Source organism: Terrapene carolina, unplaced genomic scaffold (assembly GCF_002925995.2).
Source record: "Terrapene carolina triunguis isolate 2854851 unplaced genomic scaffold, T_m_triunguis-2.0 Scaffold62, whole genome shotgun sequence".
Lineage (NCBI taxonomy): Eukaryota > Metazoa > Chordata > Testudines > Emydidae > Terrapene > Terrapene triunguis.
In genome coordinates this window covers 14,475,829-14,497,058 of record NW_020664413.1, presented here as the reverse complement: position 1 = coordinate 14,497,058, position 21,230 = coordinate 14,475,829, and positions in this window count along the sequence as shown.

The window sequence follows — 21,230 nt, the reverse complement described above, 5'->3', positions numbered from 1 at the left end:
TTTTTGCCACCCCAGGCAAAACAGAAGACTGCCCCCGCCCCCCCCCCCCCAGCGCCGCGCCAAGCCCCCGCCCCCCTCCGAGCACCGCGCAGCCCAAAGCCCCGCCCCCCTCCGAGCGCCGGGCCGCCCGAAGCCTCGGCCCCCCCAAGGCGAAAACAAAAAAAAAACCCCTCTAGCACTGCCCCGACAAACCAATAAATAAATAAATAAATAAAAACCCGAGTGCCGCCCCGCCCCAAGGTGCCGCCCCAAGCACGTGCTTGGTCGGCTGGTGCCTGGAGCTGGCTCTGAGCATGTTCATTTAATGTTAGTGTCTCATGAAAGTATAATATAGTTCTATCTCTTACTCTACAAAAATCAGTCCATGCAAATATTCTAATACTTTTAGAAGAGCTATCAGTAGCAGAAGAAATCATAATTTAGTATTAGTGTATTAGTGCTCTGATGCCCTGATTCAGGAAGTTATTCAAATATGCATGTAATGTAACTATATTAGTAACTTTCTTGAAGGCAGTGACACTACTCACAGGGTTAAAGTTACACATGAGCTTAATTACTGTAGTGAATTGGGCCCATATTGAGCAAATTTACCCAGACTGTACAACAGACACTTGTTCCACGATCTGTTCTAGGTGGACCTCCTGGAAAAATTATATTAAAGTAGATTTTGTATTTTCATTACAGCTGTGCCTATCTGCTTATTTGTATCCATCTCCATCCACTTTTCTTACTTTGCCCAGGGAGCTTACCATTTTAGTCACCGTCTTTTTGTTCTGTCTTGGTGCAGCACCTAGCATAATGGTGTTCTGGTCTGGCGCTGGTAGGGGCTACCCCAATACAAGTGGTAAATAATAATAGATTTGCACAGTTCTTGAGAAGCAAAACCAGCAGGTTGAATTTACCTATGCTCTTGTCACTTGAGGCTTGCTTGGAATTTTGAGATTAACAGAAACTGAAAATGTGCCAGTTTTCTACTGAAATTGTTTCATCCTCACATCCTGTCTGTCTCTCTCATATGAGTCTGCCCAGTATCTTCTCTTTAACTTGAGTTATCTTTTGGGAAGAGCCTTTTAGCCATGCCTCACCTCCAGATGTTGTTAGGTTGTCAATCTTCATTGGGAGGAGAAAATATATTAATAATAACAGTACTTGATATAGCATCTTTTCTATGCAGATCCCAAAGCTTCAGACCCAGCCCTTCTGCTTATGAGAGGCAGATCAATGGTCCATCTAGCCCAGTATCCCATCTTCTGACAGTGGCCAGTGCCAGATGCTTCAGAGGGAATAAACAAGTCTGGACAATTTTGAGTGATCCATCCCCTGTTTTCTATACCCATTTTCTGGCAGTCAGAGGTTTCGGGCTACCTGGACTTTGGGATTGTTTCCATGATCATCCTGACTAATAGCCATTGATGGACCTCTCCTCCATGAACTTATCTAATTTTTTTAACTTAGTTATACTTTTGGCCTTCACAACCTCCCCCTAGCAATGAGTTCCACAGGTTGACTGTGCAAAGAAGTACTTCCTTTTGTTTGTTTAAACCTGCTGCCTGGTTCTTGTGTCATGTGAATGGGTAAATAACAATTCCTCTATACAGACGCTCCCCAACTTACGCAAGCATTCTGGAACAGAACACTTGCGTAACTCGAATTTTGCGTAAGTTGGAAACATATCTCTGACCATTACGCGCCAAAAAAACAAAAAAAACAAAACCAAAAAAACCTCCTATTTCTAGTGTATGGAGCTTTTTCCGTAAGCTTGAATTTGCATACGTCGGGTTTACATAACTCGGGAAGCGTCTGTACCTTCATGGCTTTATAGATCCCTCTTAGTACTCTTTTCAAAACTGAACAATCCCAATCTTTGTAATCTCTCCTCCTTTAGAAGATGTTCCATACTCCTAATCATTTTTGTTGCCCTTCTCTGTCCCTTCCCAAATTCTAATATCTTTTTTGAGATGGGGCAACCAGTATTCAAGGTATGGGCATGCGATGGATTTATACAGTGGTAGTTGTTGTTGTTGTTGTTGTTTTTAATCTTATCTATCTCTTTCCTAACAGTTCCTAACATTGTTAGATTATTTGGTTTTGGTTTTTTTGACTGCACACTGAGTGGATGTTTGGGAGAACTATCCACAGTAACACCAAGATCTTTGAGTCTTAACATCTAATTTAGACCCTATAATTTTGTATGTATAGTTGGGATTATGTTTTACAATGTGCCTTACTTTGGACTGAGCAACATTGAATTTCATCTGTCAGTTTGTTGCCCAGTCATCCAGTTTTGTGAGATCCCTTGGTAACTCTTTGCAATCAGCTTTGGACTTAACTATCATGAGTAATTCTGTATTGTCTCCAAATTTTGCCCCTTTCTGTTCACACCCATTTCCAGATCAAAATGTTGAATAGCACAGGTTTCAGTACAGATCCTTGGGAGACCCTGCTATTTACCTCTCTCCAGTGTGAAAACTGACCATTTATTTCTATCTTTTCTTTTCTATCTTTTGAACAGTTACTGATCCATGAGAGGACCTTCCCACTTACCCCATGACTGCTTAGTTTGCTTAAGAGCCTTTGGTGAGGGACCTTGTCAAAGGTTTTCTGAAAGTCCAAGTACACTATATCAATTGTATCATACTTGTCTACACACTTTGAATTTTAATAGATTGGCTAGGCATGATTTCTCTTTACAAAAGCTGTGTTGGCTTTTTCCCAACATATTGTGTTTATCTCGGTCTGATTATTCTGTTCTTTACTATAGTCTTTAACCAATTTGCCTGGTACTGAAGTTAGGCTTGCTGGCCTGTAATTGCCAGGATCGCCTCTGGAGCCTTTTTAAAAAAAGTTGATGTTACATTAACTATCCTCCAGTGATCTGGTACAGAGGCTGATTTAAGCAATAAGTTACCACAGTTAGTCATTTTACAATTTCTTATTGGAGTTCTGATGACTTATTAAATGGATCAGTTTGTTCCAAAACCTCCTCTACTGATACCTTTGTCACCTAAAAAGAATGATTCAGGCCTGGGGCTCTCCCCCACATCCTCGGCAGTGAAGACTAATACAAAGAATTCATTTAGATTCTCTGGATTGTATTGTTTTTCTACAACTGTGAATTTGCTTGAGCAGTGTGTTTAGAACCCTCCTTGAAAGCCATCCTACTGTAGTTTGGTCTTTTTCCTTTCAAAAATGTTAAAATTTTGTATACACTATGAATCCAATAAACATACAAATGTTAAGAGGGTTTATATTTAACATCCTGTTTTATTTGACTATCTTGTGAAAGAGCTGTTGGGTAAAATTATTCAGAGAGACAGTGGATGGCACTGTTGGTTTGCAGCTATAAAGTGGTAAAGAATGCAAGTTTGATAGGACAACATTTAAAATTATACATAAAATATACTGATGTCTCCTTAAAACAGAGGAACTGAGCCTAAGACTATCAAATCTGTATAAGAGCTGTGGACACCAGATAGGGATTTAACTTTGAAGACTTTTCATTATCAACAGTATTCAGGCGAAAATAATGAGACTGAATTATGTTCTAAACCCCACATTTTTGATCACGCTGAGTTTATGCCTTTTAACTGTTAGTCTGATACTGTGGATTTGTCATGAAAAGAGAGACCGGCTAATGGGGGTTAATAGCAGCAAAGCAAGTTGTCCAGAGGCACTAGAATAGCAATGACATGCTATCCAAGGCAGGGCAGTGAGCATTTCTGTCTCGTATGGCTTCCTACAACAAGATCAGTTACATTGTGAAACAGAAGGGATGTGTTTGAGAACACTTGGAGGCCACTTATAGATGAGGTTTAGAAAAGATGCTGCTGCTTAGTGTTTGTATTTCCATCCCGTGTGTACACACACACACGAGTCCACTGAGTTTGCATGGTGTTGCAAAATGATGGTGGCTCCCTTGTCATTATATTTGATAACCCTATTATTCCTTTCTTACCTTTTTTGGCAAGGTGAGATAGGTTGCTTAAATACATGGAAGTTTGGGGTTGGGTTTATCAAGGAGTAGGAAACTGGGATGTGTGGTGAGTATCTGCTTTAAGGCCTGATCCAAAGTCTATGAGAGTCCTTCTGCTGACTCCAATGGGTTTTGGACCAAACAGCCAAATACATTGTATTGTTAGCCTGTTGGTTTTTGGAAAAAAGTATCGTGTATATACTCCGTGATTCTGTTGTAACTTCTTCCGAGAGCTGTGAAACATGGGAATGGCTTTCTCCTCTTGAATGCATCAAAGCAAAATAATAAATACAAGCTATAAGGAAAAAAATTTAATGGGCTCAGGTCTTGTGTTATGTTACCATACATTAAAATTGGTATCTTCAATTCCTATTGTGTAACTTTCATTTCAAAGGGAGAACAAAGCAATTAAGGGAAAATAGTACTCAAAAATTAACATGGTTGTCATTCTCACTAATTCATTTTTCTGAGAACAATAGTCTCCAAAGAAAGACAAGAAGTTATTTGCAAAAGTCTTATTCAATTTTAAAATTTATGGCCTTATTAATGTTACAACATTTCTACAATCCACTACATATCTGAGCCCTTGAGAATCATATAGATGTTTGATAGCTGGGAAAGCTGCAAGGTTATAAATCTCTATAGTCTTTGTGAGAATAGAATGTCCTTTGTGGTTTATAACGTGATTATAAGAGCCCATTTGAAATTATGAAAATCTATTGGTTGACTAATTAGCCACAAAAATAAACCTAATGGATGGAAAGAAAGGGGAAAGTACTCTGGTGAATAATATCAGATTGAATTTATGTAGGTATAAATAACACTTTAAAGAGTTTTCATACTGAATGAAAGAACAGGATATTAACTCTTAAGTTATTACTTGAATAGTTACAGCTTTATTAATTATGTAGGTTTGAATGAAGGAGGATTAGCATCAAGTCAGGTTAAGAAGAAATCCAATATTAACAAGGTCAAGTGCAACCTTTTCCTAATTTGATTGAAATCATTCTTAATATCATAGCAAAGGAAGAGACTTGAGGATGTCACAATCTAAACTGGATACTTTCTGTCCATTATACCACTAATGCAAATGAAGAGTGTGTACACACACACACACACACACACACACACACACACACACCTTCCCTGTTCAATTGAGCAGGCATCATAGTCCTGGTAACCCTTTAGTATTTAATGGATGCAAATAGGAAATATGACTTCCCTCACTTGTTTCAATATACAAGCAAGATTTTAAAATACTGATCCTTCAGTCTGATCTACCTGGGTGTCCTGTGCTGAGCCTGATGAAGTCAATGGGGTTCCATGTGAGTGCAGAGGACGCTCCCTACCCCCATTAGAACTGGCCTTTGAGGTTTGGATCTGAAGTTTGTTAGCCTAACAGGGGTGTGTGTGTGTGTGTGTGTGTGTGTGTGTGTGTGTGTGTATTGAGGCCCCTGGATGCTACTGTTACATAAATATTAAATGTGTGCTCTGTGCTGTAAATGAAAAAAGTGCAATGCTCTTGTGAAGATAAACCAACCTCTAAACATGGGAGGATACAGTGAGCTGTTGATAGGAACAGGGTCCTTTGACCAAAACTGGGGAAGTATAGGACTTAATTATAATCTAACAGAGTGGGGGTGGGGGATCTGAAAAAGGCTGGGAAAATTGAGGCAAATGAGGTAGGGATTTTTAAAAATTGCATGTGCATCATATTCTCTCTCCATTCTTTTGTCTGTGTCTCTTGTGATTTTGTTTTGGGCAAGGACTTCTTTTTAAAAACAAAACCAAAAACCCCCACACTTTTTGGTACTAAATAAATAATAATGACTTAAAGTGAAGAACCGGAAGAAGAAGAAATTAAAGTAGGGTTGTCAATTAATCACCATTAACTCACGCAATTAACTCAAAACAATTAATCACGATTAATCACAGGTTTAATTGCACTGTTATACAATAGCATACCAGTTGAAATTTATTAAATATTTTGGATGGTTTTTCTACATTTTCAAAAATATTGTCTGTGTTGTAATTGAAATGAAAGTGTATATTTTTGATTACAAATATTTGCACTGTAAAAATGATAAAAGTGCTGTAGTGCAATCTTTGTCCTGAAAGTGCAACTTACAAATGTAAACTGTTGTTATTGCATAACTGGAGCCAGCATTGCAAGATATTTACATGCCAGATATGCTAAACATTCGTATGCCCCTTCATGGTTTGGCCACCATTCCAGAGGACATGCTTCCATGCTGATGACGCTCATTAAAAAAATAATGCGTCAATTAAATTTGTGACTGAACTCCGTGGGGGAGAATTGTATGTCCCCTGCTCTTTTACACCCACATTCTGCCATATATTTCTTGTTATAGCAGTTTCGGATGCTGACCCAACGCATGTTGTTCATTTTAAGAACACTTTCACTACAGATTTGACAAAACGCAAAGAAGGTACCAATGTGAGATTTCTAAAGGTAGCTACAGCACTCAACCCAAGGTTTAGGAATATGAAATGTCTTCCAAAATCTGAGAGGGATGAGGTGTGGAGCATGTTTTCAGAAGTCTTAAAAGAGCAATACTCCAATGCGGAAACTACAAAACCTGAACCACCAAAAAAGAAAGCCAATCTTCTGCTGGTGGCATCTAACTCACATAATGAAAATGAACATGTGTTGGTCTGTACTGCTTTGGATTGATATTGAGCAGAACCCATCATCAGCATGGACACATGTCCCCTAGAATGGTGGTTGAAGCATGAAGGGACATATGAATCTTTAGCACATCTGGCACATAAATACCTTGCAATGCCGGCTCCAAAAGTGCCATGAGAACACCTGTTCTCACTTCCAGGTGACATTGTAAACCAGAAGCGGGCAGCATTATCTCCTGCAAATACAAACAAGTTTGTCTGCCTGAGTGATTGACTGAACAAGAAGTAGGACTGAGTGGACTTGCAGGCTCTAAAATTTTACATTGTTTTATTTTTGAATGCAGTTTTTTGTGCGTAATTCTACATTTGTAAGTTCAACGTCCATGGTAAAGAGATTGCCCTATCGTTCTTTTATTAGGTGAGCTGAAAAATACTATTTCTTATTATTTTTATAGTGCAAATACTTGTAATAAAAAATAAAGTGAGCATTGTACACTTTGTATTCTGTAAAAGCAGCAAAGAGTCCTGTGGCACCTTATAGACTACCAGACGTATAGGAGCATGAGCTTTCGTGGCTGAAAACCCACTTCTTCGGATGTATTCTGTGTAACTGAAATCAATATATTTGAAAATGTAGAAAACATCCAAAAATATTTAAATAAATGGTATTCTCTTATTGTTTAAAAGTGCAATTAATCACAATGAATTTTTTTAATCCTTGACAACCCTAAAATAAAGTTTTTACTTATATTTTGAATCTATAATCGAATGCTGCTCTAATATCACATTATCATAGGAATGGAGGGCTCTTCTTTCACCCTAATCTCAGGTACTAACATGCAGGAAGATAGAGTAGTTACTGTTGAGTCATGGTGACTGGTGAATCTTGGTAGCTCCAACCAATGTGTAAGAGGAATTGGCATTCCTCTCTTGGGCAAAAGGAACAACAGGCTGGGCTAGAGGAGGTCCTATAGAGGACAATCCTAGGAATAGCAAAGATTGGGGAGATATTTTAGCATGAAGTTTATATTTTGTTTAAGCTATCGGTGAATCCAAACTCCAGGAAGGGCGTAGATTTGGACAATAAATGGTATTTGTTACACTCTTTAGTTTTGTGTCGCAACTTCACAGAGATGCATGTGGCTTTGTTTCTAGAAGAGAAAATGAAAGGCTTTTTATGGGCAGAGGTGACACTTCTTCTTAGACCCTCACCACTTGAGAGGATGTAGATCATCCTCACTCTTCTGAAAAGCTGACAGGCAGGTTAGTGGGCACAGACTAAAATAAAACAGTGCTGTCTGGGACAAAACAAGGGAATGGGCACTGGTGCCATCTTAGAAGGGAAAAAAATGAAATATCTATATGAAACCAACTTCAAAATGTAAAGAGAACACAAAGCCACAACCAGTCCCCACTCAAAGTCCCTTCCAAGAGAAAACTGAAAGCAGCCTTTTGAAATACCAGGGGAAATAGGATGTGTTAACAGAAAAATCTCAACACTGATATCTGGCAGCAGCGAAGCAGAAATCTATAGGCTCGTGCCAAAACATTGTGTTGTAGAAATTTAGCAATAGTAATTAAAAATGTTTCAGCAGTGAAAAAAAGTCAGCTCCAAAGTGACTCTAGTCCCAATTGAAGACCTAAGTGAATCATTTGTCTAAACCAGACTCCCCTCTCCATCTGTTTACAAATATGATTATTTGTTTGTTTATTTCAATAGCCCAAGATTTGGGGGAAATTACAATATGGACCAAGGTAGGAAAATGAAAAAAACTGGGTAGAGAGTAGCCTGAGGAGTTAAGGGATCTTATCTAGTACATAAAATGTCATTAGACAAAAAAAGAAGAAGAAACACAATTAGGCTTTAAGATTCCTGGATAGATGGCACTTCCATGGCAAATTCCTGGGGAAGAATCCATTTGAAAGCATCAAATTCCTCCAGACCACCAGCTGAGTAAAATTCTAGCTATTGCTTTAAACAAAATGAGCATTTGGGAATTTTAATTGAGAGAGAATGGAAGTATTAAATATTAAACATAGGCTAAGAAATTGTTTGAAAAACAAACGTATGTATTAAGGATAAACCTCTTAAAACATACTGGGCTAGATCCTCAGATGTAAATTGACATAGTTCCATTGAAGTCAATGGAGTTACTCCTCTTTAAATCTCTGAGCAACTGGCCCATAGTACATAGTGGTGGACTACACCTTATGGATGCAGTGTGCATTAACCTGTTTGGACCAAATGCTTGTTCAGCATAACTTTGTTGACTTTAGCGAAGCTGAAACAAAGTACACATTTTGTACAATGAAAACAATCAATCACTGGACCAACTTACCTAGGGATGTGGAAGATTCTCCATCACCTGAAGTCCTTAACACATCCAATCTTCATTTATCTTTTTACTTAAAAAAAAATGTTCAAGCTCAATCAGAATTGTTCTGCCAAAAGCCCACCAGTTGGTGAAATTCTATGGCCTGTGTAAGGCAGGAAGCCAGACCATAGGATCAATAATGGTCTCTTTTGGTCTTAAGTTATGACTATAAAAGAGATTAAATACCATTTATTGGAGCAATTTAAATAGCATACAAAAACTTTCAGATTAAATATAAATCCCTGGGGATACGTACATTTGGATTGAGGGTATGAAAACATGGAATAAATCTCTGATTTTTAAGTTGTAAGAGAGGTAAGCAGGTTCTGTTGACTTCTTTCCTTCAGAGCCATTGTAGATTCCCTGGCCTGGATGTTTCCTTACCATATCCAAAAACATAATAGATCATCTATCCACCAAATGCTTCTCACATTAAACTCTTTGAATTCTTTGGATGGAAGGTGTTACATAAATAACAAGTAGAGTATTAGTAGATATCAGTATTGTTAGTTATTCATGTGAGTTAATGGGACTTTTCATTTGGACAGCATATACCATATATGTATTATATGCACCACATATATATGTATATGTAAGTGTGTGTGTGTGTGTATATATATATATATATAATGTATGTAAGCATTAAGCACCAATAATTTTAAACACAAACATTGTAACAGTGGTGTAGCCTAAACTGGTTTATACCATAATCTATTCATTTATGCTACGTGCACAATACCTTGCATTTGCTGGAGTAAGCATTTGGCATAAGCAGATCTAGGGAAGTTCCTTCCAGGACCAGTATCTAGAATACTAGTATCCAAAGCAAAGATAGGGAAAGAACAGAACAAGAAGTTAGGGAACTGGGACAAACTGATGGGTTGGATTTTAGTGATGTGTAACTTGTAAAACCATCATATAAACACTAGCAGCTGAAACGTGTAACTTTGGGAGCGCACCTTCTGTGTAAGGTGAATTGCTGCACAAGACGGCTTCCTGGAGACCGGTATCATATAGACCCTTTTTTGTGTCCTATATCTTTCATTTAGAGCAATAACCCTGATTGACACTGGTTATTTGCCCTTTTCAATATATTTCATAAGGAACCAAAGTGTGGTCAAACAATTGACTATAAAATATATCAAAACAACTGGCTCTCAGTGCTTTTCATTTAAGGTGAGCAGGATTTGGTGATATGGATTCAGTAATTGTAAAGCCTTTGAGACATTCAGATATTTCCTTAAAATCTGGAAAGAAATCAAAAAGTTCCTGAGAATCAGATGTAGAGCTTGATCTTCACTTGGTGTAAATCAAGTAACTCCATTTACTTCAATGTAGTTACACCAATTTACACAGGCTGAAGAGCAGGCCCAGGATTCCTGTGCATTTGCTTTGTGGGACTACCATGCTCATAAGTCATTTCAAGAACTTTTGGATAGAGTTTTACTGAAAATATCTGACCACTTAAACTTGTATGCAATCCTTCTGAAATATTAGCAATACCTACAAATCGGACACTGAAGTACAATAACCTTTGCAAAAGTCTTCCACTCTACTTCTTGTAATCCAAAGAAATTATTCTTCAAGATGGTGATAATTTAGTAAAAATAATTACTTGAAGATACAAATCTCTGCAAAACATTTTAGCTAGGCTATTCAAAAGCATCACTTCATAAATGAGAACCTAATTGAGTGTCTAACTTCCCCCCAAAAAGTAGGTCAAAATTTTGAGAAATATCTACAGTGTTTGGGTGCCCAGTTTGAGACACTTGGGGCCAAACTTTTTGAAGTGATGATCACTCACAGCTTCTACTCACTTCATCTGGAATTGTGATTACACCACACCTCCAGAACTCAGGTCCTAGATCTCTCAAGCTGGGCACTCAAATTGATAAGCTCCATATTTGTGGCTATTTTTGAAAATTGAGACAGTGAATGGTCAATCTCTGCAAAATGTTAACTCTGTGGTGGGCCCTCAGGCTGGCTACACAACAGCTTACTCACTTATTTCTACACCTTCAAATCATTTACTAAATGCAAGTCAAATTAAAACAATCTGAAACCCTATCTGTCAGTAGCTTAGAGCTGTACAACGGCAGAACTCTTTACTTTCTGTAATTAATTGCCTAGGTGAAATGGTAAATGAAAATATAGAATCATAGAGCTGTAGGGCTCAAAGGGACCTTGAAGTCATCTGAGGCAGGACAAATAAACCTTGATCATCTCTGACAGGGGTTTGTCCAGCTTGTTCTTAAAAACTCTAATGCCTGGGATTCCGCAGTTTCCCTTGGAAGTCTATTCCAGAGTTTAGCTACACTTATAGTTAGAAATTTTTTTAATATCTAACCTAAATCTCCTTGCTGCAGATTAAACCCATTATTACTTGTCCTACCTTTCAGTGGACATGGAGATCAATTAATCATTGTCCTCTTTATAACAGCTCTTAATATATTTGAAGGCTGTTATCAGGTCCCCCCTCGGTCTTTCTTTTCTCAAGACTAAATATTCCCAGTTTTTAACCTTTTCCTCATCTGTCAGATTTTCAAAAGTTTTTTGTTCCTTTCTTTCTTTCCTCTCTCCAATATGTCCACATCTTTCATGAAGCGTGCTAGCCACCCGTCCTCCAAGAGTTCTCAAAGATAATTACTAACAGTTCCAAAATTGCTTTGGTTAGTTCCTTAAGCACCCTAGGATGAATTTCATCAGGCTCTGCTAACTTGAATATATCTAACTTATCTAAATATTCTTTAACCTCTTTTTTTCCCTGTTTTGGCTGGTCACCCTTCACTATTTTAGAGAACACTGAAGCAAAATAGGCTATTAAATACTTCCACTTTCTTGATACCTTCAGTTATTAGCTCTCCTTCCCTGCTGAGTAGAGGACCTACATTTTCCTTCATCTTTCTCTTGCTTCTAATGTATTTAAGGAACCTCTTATTGCCTTTTATATCTCTTGCTAGGTGTAACTCATTTTGTGCCTTGGCCTTTCGGATTTTGTCCCTATATGCTTGTGCTATTCTTTTGTACTCATCCTTAGCAATTTATCTGTTTCCACTTTTTGTAGGATTCCTTTTTGATTTTCAGTTATTAAAGAGCTCCTGATGGAGCCATATTGGCCTCTTCCTATCTTTCCTTTGCAGCAGGATTGTTTGCTGTTGTGCCTTTAATTTTGTCTCTTTGAGAAACTGCCAGCTTTCCTGAACTTCTGTTTTCCTTAGATTTTCTTCCCATAGACTCTTACCTACCAGTTCTGAATTTATCTGTAACTCCTTACTTAGGCTGTTGAGTGTATATCATTGCAAATTCTAATTTTAGTAGATATTCTGTACTGATAGAATTTATTTTGGCACATGCCAGAAATTGTGTAGCAGGCATCACTTGGGGACCAGCAGTAGGGTTGCTAGATGTTTGGTTTTCAACCAGAATGCTCGGTCGAAAAGGGACTCTGGCAACTCCAGTCAGCACCACTGACTGGGCTGTTAAGTCTGGTTGGTGCCGTAGCAGGGCTAAGGCAGGCTCCCTACCTGCCCTGGCTCCACGCAGCTCCTGGAAGCAGCAGCATGTCCCCGCTCCAGCTCCTAGGCATAGGGACAGCCAGGGGGCTCTGCATGCTGCCCCCGCACCAAACGCCACCCCTGCAGCTCCCATTGGCCGGGAACATGGGGCAGCTCGCAGAGCCGCCTGGTTATGCCTCCACGTAGGAGCCAGTGGGGGGACATGCCGCTGCTTCCAGAAGCTGCTTGAGGTAAGCGCCGCTCGGAGCCTGCACCCTGACCTCCTCCTGCACCCCAACCTCCTGCCACAGCCCTGATCCCCTTCCTTCCCTCCGAACCCCTTGGTCCCAGCCCAGAGCACCCTCCTGCACCCAAGCGCCTCATCCCCACCCCAGAGCCCACACCTCCAGCTGGAGCCCTCACCCCCTCCCACATCCCAACCCACTGCCTCAGCCCAATTAAAATGAGTGAGTGGGGGGGAGAGCGAGTGACAGAGGGAGGGGCCTTGGAGGAGGGGCAGGAGATGGGGCAAGGGTGTTCAGTTTTGTGCAAGCAGAAAGTTGGCAACATTAGCCAGCAGGCCATGGTCATCAGGGTCACAGACTTCTGTGGTGGCTTTGCTGGGCAATCTGAGGGCCTGGCAATTGTCCCCTGATGTTCTCCTGGTCAGGCAAAGGGGGAAGGAATGTCTCAGTTTTGTTTAGCTGATATATTTGGCCACCCCCCTGGGCCACTTCCTACCTCCCCCATTCTTTCTTCAGTTTGGGGATTGATCAGAGCACTCTGACTCCCCTCCACCCCCCATAGCGGGTTACTCACACATTCTCTGTAATTCAGATAGTCAGTTCAGACTTCCCAGCTCGCTTGTCAGGGAGAAATGGGGAGGAGAAAGTGGCAGGTCCCTGGTCTCCCAATCAGGTCTTACCCACAGTACAGACTCTTCCTCTAGATCTCTGTCCAAGAAGCTAGGAACTGGCTTCCTTTCTGCAGGGAGCATCTCCATTCTCCCCTCCCCATGCTGACTGTGAGTGCTCCTTTTAAATAGTGCCTCCATTTGGACCATGCTGTAAAGCTGCTGAGGGGTGGGGACTTCTTGACAGTACTGCTCCACTACTCCCTTAGACTTGGCGTGGGGATCTGTAAACCCCATCATGCCTTGGCAAAACATTAACCCCAAACTTAAACTGTCTTTAAGAATCCAGCCACCATTGGAAACAAAAAACCCATACAGAGGTAAAGACCATATGACCCATTTAATTTAGATTATTTTGCCACCATTATGGGACAGAAGAACTCCTGGTCCATATATTTGGATTCTGTAGCACTGGCAGCTACAGAGCAACGCTATTACCCTTTTTTATCCTATTGTACTGTTAAGTTCTGATACCAATATATAATACTCTGTGCCATATTCAGACATGCTTGTTGTTTTTTATTCATGGACTTAGTTTTATTGCTGTCTGCTTTAAAAGATAACAGTAATTCAAGAAACTTGGCAACAACTACTTTATTATTTTTTTTTTGAGTTATGGAGTAGATAAAACACTAAAAAAATTGTAACAAGCAATGCTGTGCTGACAGTGGGATGGACTAAATGACATTAGGTCTTTTGCAACTCTAATTTCTGTGGACCTGATTCTACTTGCACTAGTGTAAATCAGGAGTAATGTTACTAAAATCCAATTATGCTGGTGTAAAATCAGAATGAGCAAGATTGAACCCTATGCTTCGAGGATTAAATGTATGTGCTTTGCCAATATGTGGGTGTGATCGAAGGTCTTGATCCTGCAAAGGGCTCAGCACTATAATCGGATCCAGCAAGAACATAAGCGTGTACTTAATTTTAAGTCAATGGGACTAGTCACGTTTACAGTGAACCACATGCTTAAGTGCTTTGCTGGATTAGGTTAGTGTGCTTAGCACTTTCCAGGATTGAGTCCTAGGAGAGGAGTATGTAAAAAATCTTCCTCTACTTGTGTGACCTACATAAAAGTCAGGCTGAATTCTAGTCCCGTAGCTCAAGAGGGGCTGTTCCCTCCCTGATGGATGCCAGGTGCCTTAAAATGAGGAGGCAGGTCCTATCTCTTTTCCCCCTACTGGTTGGTCACACAGTGGGCAGAAAACTGCATCCTACAAAGGTAGGTAATTAGTGTTCATGGGAGCTCCAGGGGACCTGTTTCTGAATGCAGAGTGCCTCCAGATGCTGCTCCCAGGGTGGTGCTCTACCCTGCCCTTCACTCTGGCCTGTGCCTAAATATCTCAATCTTGCCCCCCCCATTCTTTTTTACCTGTCTTCCATTCACGATTATGGCTGCATGAACAGATCAGCTTTCTTATCAAAGACTGTATTGGAGAAGAGTATTGATTTCTTCTTCTAGTACCAAATCAATTCTTCTTTTTCTACAAGTGAATTCTCTTCAATAAGTTCTATTACAAGGGTGTTATTGAGGGGAGAAAATCCTGTATGGCCAGAGATAAAACTGGGTGTCCTACAAATATATTCACATCTGGTGCTAGAACTAATGCTTTGGGGAAAAAACAATTCTGAAACAAGTGAGAAGTCTTTGGGGCTGATTTTCTCACTCACTTCCACCAGGTTTCCTCTGGTGAACTCCATTGACTTTGGAGGAGTTACTCCCAACTTACATGGGTGTAAATGAGTGGAAAATTGGGCCCATCACCTTTTGATTTTTTTTTTTGGCTGCATTATTCAAGCACATAAACACTTTTAACCTGTTATAAAGCCTGATTCTTCTCTCTTTAACACTAGAATAAACCAGCAGTGACTTCCACTGAAGTCAGTGGAATTACACCGGTGATAAATTGGCATTATGTGAATGGAGAGTCTGACCTATAGAATTTAAAGCATGCTTCATGGCAATAATAAAAGTAGTATATAGTTTAAAAACATTCTAAACAGAGCAAATATTATATCTTCACAAAAGTGAAATCCGTGTTTGAAAAATGGATTTCAAAAAGGCTAATAACATATTGTATGTGAAGTTTTTAGAGACTTAATAGTGAACCTTTTCTACAAAACCAAAATATATATTTTTATATACAGCGGAACATCAGCAGATGGCAGTAGTGTTTGCTGAGTTGGATGATACCGGTATGAATGTTGGGGGGGGGAGGAATGTTAGAAATAAAAACAAGCCATTTTGCATGTTTGCCAAACCAGATAACATTCTAATTTATAAAGACTATAAACAATCATCCCACTTTAATTGTGAGCTTTATTGATTATTTGGTATGATAGTAAATAATTTACTATTTTAATTCAAGAACATTGAAAGCCACATGGTATATCTATTGGTAATGTATTAACAGCAGTGCTCTGAAAGATTTTTTTTTTTCATCACAACTGTCTAATTTCATCTTTGACCAAATTTCTCATCCATGCCTCTGAATGGTTGAAATCTAGGTCCAATTCAGCCTTCATGCTTTTACTAGATGCCCCGTGAATGAATCCAAACTGCTAAATGTGCAAATCCAGAGAAATCAGTGTGTGATTGTTATGTGCTGTCATTTTAACTTGACCAATATTGAGTGTGTATAGGAAGAAAGTGACAAATTTTATTAATATTTTTGCTAAATCAAAAATCTATTTTCTTGCTCTCTTTCTGTAAAATAGTGAAAAGGGAAGCCTTGAAATGTCTGTGTTCAAAGCATCCAGGGCTGATCTTTGCACTGTGAAGCATCTCAAGCTTAATTCAAACTGTATCTAGTTTCTAAAACAGATGAAATTTCTTATGGAAGCTTGGCACCAATTATACTTTAAATGCTTTGAAATAACTCAGAAGTATAATTTTTATCATGTTAAAGGAAGTTAAGTCCAGAAAAGTTGAGCCATGTTTTATTAATGAACTATGTAATTGCACAATAGATGTTTCTGTACTTTAGCATATAATGTGGTGCTAATGAAGATATCCTGGTCTTTTATAACTATTAAAAGAAAGTATTAAAATGCAGTGGCGCAAAATGCTGTAACACTGGGCAGGAATGAAGTATGTAGTTTTCCTTAATTACTAATTATTGTCCTAGACATGTGGGAAGAAAGAAAAGATGCAAAGGATGTAGTTTAATTAGGTTGTCATTTGAACTTAATTGATCTAGGAACTCTCTCAATAACTCATAGCACAGGTCATGAGTCCTTCCTTAATCTTTTCTACCTCTTTCCTACCACCAACCCATTGCTGGGATCTCACCACCCTTACCTCGTATGGAACTAGGTTCTTTCATCACTGTACAGACATCCACATCTACTTCAGGGGATGTCTTTCCCCTAAGTCCACTTCCAATTCCAGTTTACAGGAAACTGGACGCTTTACGGAACAAGTACCTGAACTGGGCACCTGCTAAAAGGAAGCAGTGGCAAACAGTTTGGCTGCCTTCCCCGACCCTCAGCCAGGTTTCCAGATAGTTAACAATGCCCGCCCTCCCTCCCTCTCTCTCAAATGGCCAAAAATACATCCGCCGTCTTGTTGGAGAGTGGTACCCCATGTTCCGTGAATAAGTGAGGTACTGACTATACCGTGTTTGGTGGGTGATTACTGATCCTTCCTGTTCACAATGATTCAAACATCTTCTGGTTTTGTCAACCCATGGAGGCCTGGTGGTTCCTTGCCAAACCCTCCTCTTCAGCATACCAGTTTAGTGTCGCCTCCAGGGAAAGGTCCTGCTCTGCCCTAAATTTCTTTGTTCTAATGATTAAAACAACCACCTTATAAATCCAAGTAGTTTTCACTCAGCTATACAACAATCTTTAGGTAGCTGCTTCCTGATTGCCCCTCTTGCTATGAAGAAACCACTGCTCAGTTTCCAACCAGTCCCAAACAAAAATCCCTGCCTGTAAGGCTGTAGTTGTTACATTTTAAGAGCGTTGGCCTTATTCTTAACAGCACAAATTACAAGCTATCAAGGGTTTTTTACATGTATTCACCTCACTGCCAGTTAATTAATACTACTACCAAATAGTCAATACAAATGTGCCTTGCTGTCCCTGTGCAGGAATCATAACACTCTCAAATTACTCAGTTCCTTCTCTTGAATAGTTTGTTGGTTTATTTATTTTATTTTATTTATTTATTAATTAAGGTAAAGGCCAACAACATATACAAGACAAACTTGTACTTCTGTTTCAGTGAAAATACCTCTGCAGTAATTTGGTTACTTCATGGACAGCTGCTACTAACCTAAACATTGAAGTGCTAAACCATTAAACTGGAATTGATAATGATCACTATGATGGATGAAGAAAGCATTTCTGATCCTGGCACCAAGTTGGGGCTCATGACCAAGGGCTGGTCTTCACTACGGGAGATCAACACAGCTTCAATTGATGCAGCAGGGATCGATTTTAACAGGTCTAGTGAAGACCCATTAAATTGATGGCAGAGCACTCTCCAGTCAACCCTGGTACTCCAGCTCCCCGAGAAGATTAAGGTAAGTCGATGGGAGAGCATCTCCCATCAATGCAGTGTGGTGAAGACACCAGGGTAAGTCTAAGCCATGTCAACTCCAGCTACGTTATTCATGTAGCTAGAGTAGTATAACTTAGGTCGACTTACCCCCATAGTGAAGACCAGCCCTAGGGCTAGTCACCATTGGCTGTCCATTCAGCCAATGGACTCTGGTGCTCGAGGAGGTCATGGTGACACATTTATGTCCCTCAGTTTGAGGTCCCATCATGGCAGAGGACGTGCTTCATTGGGCCTGCCAAGGAGTCTGAAGAAATTCTAGAACTAAGTTGGGCTCATTACTCCTCTTGAGTGAATCATGTTCTCTGCCCTGATGGAGTAATTGCTTTTTGACCTTAATAGCCAAGGACAAAATTATCATGTCCTCCCACACCATCAACAGTGAGCCTGCAGGGTATTTTGTCCATGTCTATCAAGATCAAACATCCTCTCCCTCTTTTCATCCTTTAATATATAGAATATCTGCAACAGATGTAATCTATGTGAAGGAGATTAGAGAATGGATGGCAGCAGCTGTGTTTTGAGTCAGATTTGTTTGTGGTGGAGGTTTTTTTTTTTTTAATGTGCTGCACTAGAGGTGAATAAAGTGTACTACCCCTCCCTGCCCCATATGGCATCCATCAAGTCATATGTGGCTAAGTAACTGTCAGCCTCCCAAATCTTGATGCCTCCACTTGGAAACAGTGTCAGATCTTACAGGCTGTGAGGAATTTTCTACCTACTTCATAGGAAGGATTGATTAGTTTTGGAATGCATCGGCTGCCACAGTGGCAGCAGACCTTGTCTGAATACAACAGGCAAATGCATGTTTTTCTCATTGTATTTCAGCCAGTTTCACCCATGAGGTTTTAGAGATATTAAGGGAACTCTGGCCTGCAATTAGGACCCTTGCCCTTTATGGCTTGTTAAAGCAAGTGAGCAATATACCAGATCTATTGACAGTGGAAATTATTAATGCCTTCCTGTGGGAAAGTAAAGTTACAGCTTCCATCAAATGAGCAATTGTTAGACTCTTAAAGAAATTATCACTTGATGCTGGCAATCCCCTCACATAGTGCCCTGTCTCCAAGGTGATGTCTATACTGGCAACTGAATGACACACCTTTTATCTTTCAGAGGTGTTAAAAAAAAACAAACCCCCCCCCCCCCCGAAAGACGACAAACATTTTTCCGACGACAAGCACCGGTGTGAACAGCTCTTTATCGGCAGGAGAGTGCTCCTGCCACTAACGGCGCTCGTTGGGGGTGGACTTTTTTTTGTTGGCAGGAGAGCTGACAAACAGCAGCTACACGGCGCGCCTTTTAGTGGCACGGCTGTATCAACGCAGCCCTGTCGCTAAAAGCTGCGTAGTGTAGACATAGACTAATCTTCCTTTTTTGGGAAGGCTATTGAAAAAGTTGTGACAAGATATTACCCAAAGGGTGCTTATTTCCTAGATCCCTTTCAGTCTGATTTCAGATTCATTTGTATTATACTTTGGTGAGAGTTGATCTCCTAAAGATGATGGGCAATACCAGTTGTTTTTGTTAATTAACTAACAGCGGTTGATACCATTGAGCAGGAGGTTCTGTTAACTGACAGGTCACTAGCTAGGTAAATGGTTCTCTTTAGACTGCTTCCTTTCCTTCCTCCCTGAGAGGTTCGTTTAGGGTCATTTATCTTAAGGAGAATCTTTTGCAAGGTTCCACAGGCTCTGTTTTATCAACCCAAAGTTGTTTGTACATTAAGTGATTTGGGCTCAAGTGTATGCACACATTTTTATCAGATCTGGCTGCTATAAGTGTCTCTGCTTTCCCAGTGTCTGACCGTTACTGAGCCTTGCATGAGAGCAAGCTGTTAGAGAAAAAAGAAGCAATATATAATGGAAGCTGATGGAAAGGGTATGGGAGGGTTAGGAGCAAAATCACAGAATAGTGGGTCAGTTAGGGAGAAAGTGGAACAAGAAGTGAGACAGGAGATGAGAGGAGAAAGAAGTACTTGGAGAAAGGGAGAGAGTCAAAAAAGGAGGAAAAACAAAATGGGGAAGTGAGAAAACAGAAAAGAAAATAAATGGAGAGAGAAATCTGAAAGAGGCAACACAAAAGAGGGCACTCACTGGTTCTGCACTCAGATTAAATATACAGCTTTCCCCTAAGTAAATATCTCTCAGGTTTCCTGTATTGCTACTCATAACCCTTCTGATTCAGAACTGCCACCTCTTAAAAAGATCTGTGCTCTCATTCCTTGGTTCCCTCCCTGTTCTGTCCCCCTCCCCCGCCCCCTTCAATCTCTCAGTACTCACTGATCCAAACAGTAGGCACGGCAGATGATAGATTTGTCTACAGAAGATGCAATACTTAGCAGCGTAGTACTAGTATGTTCTCACTTGAGACGTTGACTGGATCAGCCCTGATTCCTTGAAAAACCAATACAGATAGCAAGGGCAACATATTTTCTTAATGGGCACCACTTGGGGTAGCAGAGGACTCCTTTTATTAGTTAGACAAATCAGGACCTGCTCATTCTGTACCAATGCCAAGTACCTTTTAGAGTGGTCATTTTGCTGATCTGACCCTGATTGGGAGGCTTTTTTTCTTTCCCTTGTGAAGATGAATCCATTCATTCTACAATTTTAAAAAGTAGCTTATAAAGATATATAAAAGGACATTCTCTGGGCAACAAAGAAAATGTTAAATTAGGCTTTGATGATAGAGCATTTCACTCCAGGTAGATTAGAAAATTGAATTGCAAATAGCTCATAAAAAATTCCTAGTTCTATTTCACATCTTATTGTGGTACATGCAAAATGCTAGTGCATTGAATTCACATCCAGCATAGATTGACTGCAGTCTGTGGAGATCTGACACTTTCTCATACTATTTTTCATACATGTGGTGAGAAGGAGATTAATTTCAAACCGGAACAGGAGTAGGATGCAATGTGAATGCTGGAACTTTTGTCAAACTGACTAAAACCTGTTTTTGAATATATTTACTTGATTGGCAAATAACCATGATGCCTCTCTTCCCCCTCCCTCACTCCCCGATCCCATTATTTTTGGTGGATAAACACTCTGGACTACAGGAGAATTTATTTTTACACCTCAGTGAAAGAGAACCAAGGCGCAGTGTTCACCAGGGCTAAACGGATACATGAATAATGAATGAGCCACAAACAATACTGTATAATATGTATAAGGATTTTTTATCACATCTAAGATTAGAATGACATTATGGAGTCTAAATGGCAACACCGAACTGCACATTGACATTTGGCACT